The sequence below is a fragment of the Metopolophium dirhodum genome, chromosome 1 (assembly GCF_019925205.1).
Source record: "Metopolophium dirhodum isolate CAU chromosome 1, ASM1992520v1, whole genome shotgun sequence".
Lineage (NCBI taxonomy): Eukaryota > Metazoa > Arthropoda > Insecta > Hemiptera > Aphididae > Metopolophium > Metopolophium dirhodum.
In genome coordinates, this window is record NC_083560.1 from 74,121,117 (window position 1) to 74,126,319 (window position 5,203).

A 5,203-nucleotide genomic window follows, 5' to 3' on the forward strand; every position below is an offset into this window, starting at 1 on the left:
TGGATCATATGTTGATCTCCAGGACTTAAACAAATAATAAATGGAAAATACAAGATTTTTGTAATACATATTATAATACATTGATATTATAATACAATAATATGTTAATAAGTTATGAAATGTGGTGGCCTATTAACGACTACTCCACTATAAACTTTAGCGTAAGCGACATCATGGTCGTTTCATGACAATTGACATTCATTATGGACCAGGTATTGGTTTTGTGTTTGTACACTTCTATAGTATCAACAGCCGATTCTTCAGATTCACCGCCAATAACATATAAAAAGCATCTAGTGTGACTACTCCTACATAATAATATTATTTAAGCTCAATATTTTTTCAGATTATTTTCAAAAATGTATTATTATAGTCACCAAAATTCTTTTCACATAAATGCATATCAGCAATAAAACACCATACTCCATCACTTGGTCTATATGCCTCAACACTTTTAAGATTCTGAAATCCATCAATACCGCCAATAGCATACATTATAACTCCATCCATGACCCCAATACTAAAACTATTGTGACATACAGATAGCTCTGCAACTAATGCTCATGTGTCAAGTGAGGGTTCATAACTTTCGACAGACTTTAAACTATCACAATTAGATTAAATTAAATATATAAAGTACAAATTTAAAATAAAAATATTTATTCACCACTTATAAACGTTCATGGAGTACACAAACACCCAAAATACTTATATTAGTAGTCATACTAGCTACCATTCTTCATTTTTGAATACTGATATCAAAAAACTCTGCATTATTTACTGGAACAAAACCATCAAATCCACCAACCTAGAATTTAATATATTATATTATATTTATATTTTATAATATAATATAAAATAAGTAAAATATTGGTATAACTTACTGTATATATAGAATCATCTAATAGTTAATACACCAACTCCTAAATAGGCTCGACTAACAAACATGTTGACCATTGATATCCAACATTGCAAGTGTGAAGATACATCAAGCATACTGATAGATTGAGAACTTAAGCTATTCACGCCTCCCATAACAAAAACAAATTGATCTCTTATGACACCTACACCAGCTTTTCTACGACAATCATTCATGTCTGGTGCACTCCTCCGTGGTTGCTGAATCATACCATTCTGTACAACACTTTGGCAATGTATCAGACCAATTGAACATTAGAATAACATGATAGAATTAAATGAATAAAATAATTATGATGATAAATTAATTAAAACAGGATCATACTTTTTTTAAACCACCAAACTTATAAGGTTAGGGTCAGGCTTATACCAAATCGAATCAGAAATGACGAAATGCTAAGCTGACTTTTGTAGATGAAAATTTAAAGCTTCTAATATAAATTTCTTACCTAAATAAATAATAATAATAAATAAATAAAACACATACATTTATAATGAAGACATATTTTCAAAAATAACATTTACATTTAGGATTATTTTTAAGAAGAGATTCTTCAGCTATATCTTTTAATGCATCTAGATTTGATGCTATTAATGGCAAACGTACATGTTCCATTAATTCTGGCAAAAAATCTTTTCTTGAATTCAAATCATATTTTACCCAATTAATAACACATTCAAAGACCTAAACAAGACATAAATGCAATTAAATTAAAATACAACAAAACTTACACAATTACATATAAGACATTTTTATTTTTTTTGTCCCAGACTCATTTATTTGTTATTCCATCCTCAGGATCTCTAATAGATCTTGGGTTCCCCCTTTTTATAGCAAGCTAAGAAATAATAATTATATTTTTAAAGTACCAAATAAATCTAATTTAAAATTTTATTTTCAATATTTTGATAAAATTATATTATTTCTATATTAGTAGCATTAATATTATTTACTAATAGTAATAGTTGTAGGTAGTTTAATGAAATTTGTTATTCAATAGCTACATACCATTGTTTACTGTGATTAGTTGCATGAGTAATATACATTACATACTACATACAGAGCTGGCTTTAAGATGGAGAGGTCTGGGGTCATTTGTTTTAAGCGAGGATTCAGGGTATACATTTTTTTAAGATGTCCCTTTAATGTGTCCTACAAATGCACGAGGCTCTGACTGGCATACACCTTTGTGGCTATGTAGTGAATAGAGATTAGATTCTTCAATACTCAACTATCAATAGCTACAGCAGAACCTCAATAATCCAGACTAATTGGGGCTCTAGTTGTCTGAACTAATGAAAGTCCAAATTAAACAAAATAACCAAAAAACGTGTATGCATTATAGATTTAAGAATATGTATTATATAATTAACAATTGGATAACATGATTACGTGAATGACAATATTGTGTTATTGTAGAAATAATTGCGATCACATGCATAGAACTCGTTTTCATGTTTATTTTAGTCAGTGGCTCAAACTACGCGTTTACGTTTTATTAATTGACTGTCCAGATTTAGCAAAGTTCAGTCTATTAGGGTCCAAATTAATGAGGTTTTTGTTATGCTGGTATTAAAAAAATTAATTTGGCTTATCAGCTACCTAGACAGTATTCACCCATTTCTTATTTTCTTTTTATAGAACAAGTAACTTCAATATACTCCCTTCAAACTGTCACTGTACATCTATATAATATTATAAAGAAGAAAACTTGTTTTTTGTTTGTTTGTTCGGGGTAATCTCTGGAACTACTTAGCCCATTAAAAAAAAAAAAAAAAAATACTATCAGAAAGGTACACTATTCTAAAGATCTATAGGCAAATTTAATAGTTTTTTTTTTTATAGAACACAGACAAAATATACATTTTTGTTTATTATAGGGGTGTTATTGGTTGTAAAAACTAAAATGTTTATCATAATTGAATATAATTTTAGATCTTTATTTTATACTTGGTCAAAACCATCAAAATTACTGTGTTAAAAATCTTTAAAAGAGATTAAGATGGGATAAATCTATGGGCATTAATTAACATGTAAACGGTTTAGAGAGTAGTTTGAACCACTTTCGATGTATACAAAGTGCTGTATTGAATCCCCCACAAGCGAATTGTACATCTTAGTAAAATTAGTCTACAAAGCAATGTACACTGACGCAAGTTTGCGGAACATCTAGTATGATTATAATTTAATATATTTACATTTTACATGTTGGGTAAGTTGGTTTTTAATTCAACAATTAAAAATTTTGGTTACCTTACTTTTTTCTTCAAATGGAACAGAAAGATCACTACAGGAGATAAGCCGAATCACTTTTTCAGAAGATAAATATAGGAACTTGTCACCTTTAACCACTTCTCTGAAAATAATGATCATAGTATTTATATAATATATACCAACAGATATAAAGAATTAGGTGATGTATTATCATAAAAAAAACGGTTTATTAATAAATGCTCAGAACTTGACATCAATTTTGTACAGTTATGAAAGTCGGCAAATGCTTTGATATCAATACAATTTGACCTTTGACATGCACTATTTACATTTCCAAATACTATAGTACCATCATCTGTTTCCAATCTAATATCACATAAAACTTCATTTCTAAAATCAAAAATTTTAACTGATATTTGTTTAGCAAGCAACTAAAATCACTCTCAACATACTCGCGTAAAGATTGTAAGTCTTCAAGTAATCTGACAAAGTGATAGCTATTTCTAAAATGTGTCTGTTTTAAAAAACTTTGTTCAGATGCATTGGATTTCAGAAGTTGCTTTAAATCACTTCCACATAATGAAGTCTGTAAGACATCCATTTCGTTTACCGACATATTTAACATATTCACACCTTTGAAGAAAAGTTAAAAATGATTATTAATTTTTGAATCATGATAGTGTTGAAACTGAATACTTAATTTAAGTTCATAAGGAGTAAGGAACAAGAAAATAATTCCTATAAAATATAAATATTTTACTGTTGTTAAAAAATTACTAAGTTGTTTTAAATATAAATAATTGTTGAAATAAATAACAAGCAAATTAGATGTTCTTATCGAAATTATTAAATGGGATTTACGTATTTAATTTCGGAAATACGGCATAGGTGGTAGTCACGGCGGCCCGTCTGGATTATTTATTATATTTTTGCTCATTGGAGTTCAAACATTTTATTTGTAAATTGGAAAACATTCGTTTTTATTATTCACACAATCTTTACAAAAGTATAACCTGCGTAATATTTCTGATATTTTAATTTAGGTAGTTAATAAATATAGTATCACTCAGTGGCGTCGCCAAAATTTTAGTACCAAGTGCGCCAGGCTGAGGCCCAAATTTTTTAGGTAGGGCCAAATTGTTGACTTTATATATTCATATATATATATAAACAATAGTGATGAAATTTTCAACAAAATTATTAATAACATTATTCTAATATGATTAAATTTAATTTTTAGGGGTGGGCCACCGGGGGGCCCGAGCATTTTTAAGGTGGGTCCGGGCCTACCCTGGCCCACCCCTGTCACTGTTACTGTTATCACTGCATCGGTGATTCATTAGTCAATCAACTGCAGTATACAAGATAGCAAAATTGATACCTAAATAGACACTTAAATAGACAAATTCTGCTTCTAGATTGCCTAATAAAATTCATAAACCAAAAAATAACAAAATCTAACCTAGCTTCCATTGATCTACGGACACCGATGAGTTTATTTATTGAAAGTTATGAATTTAAAACTATTGATAGGTATAGTCGTATAGGTACCTATAATATTTATTAAATTTGATCATCGGTTAGTAAAATAGTTGATTTTCTTACAATGACGACCAATGACTATAACAATAGACAATAGCAACGATACAGCTGTTTACTGTTAATAGCACCTAACTACGCAACGTGTATACATGCATGTGAGTTAAGTGTTTTAATATAATTATTGTTTGTAGACACCAGACTCAGTAAGTACCTATTTATCAAAGTTTAGACATATCTTTGGTCAATGTAATATATAACTTCATTAGTCAAAAGTGATAAAATTTAAATTCAAAACGTTTAACAATACATAAAATTACGTAATATAATATAAATTATTAAATATGCAACAGACAGGGCAGACGATCGAATCACAGACGGCATGTAAACGTTGTAGGGTGATCGGTATTATAAATATTGTAAGTAGAAAAACTTAATTAAAGTACCTAAGTCAAAAATAAGAAATCCCAATTATTTTTAATTATTAGGAAAACTGGAAAAAATGGTGTTAAAATTGAAGTAGGTAGATAC

At 28.8% G+C, this 5,203-nt stretch overlaps 1 pseudogene; it reads right to left on the bottom strand.

The window, feature by feature from the left end:
- Positions 1-670: 670 nt before the first annotated feature.
- On the bottom strand, positions 671-3,734 carry LOC132941452 (ring canal kelch homolog; annotated as a pseudogene).
- Between the last annotated feature and the right edge of the window lie 1,469 nt (positions 3,735-5,203).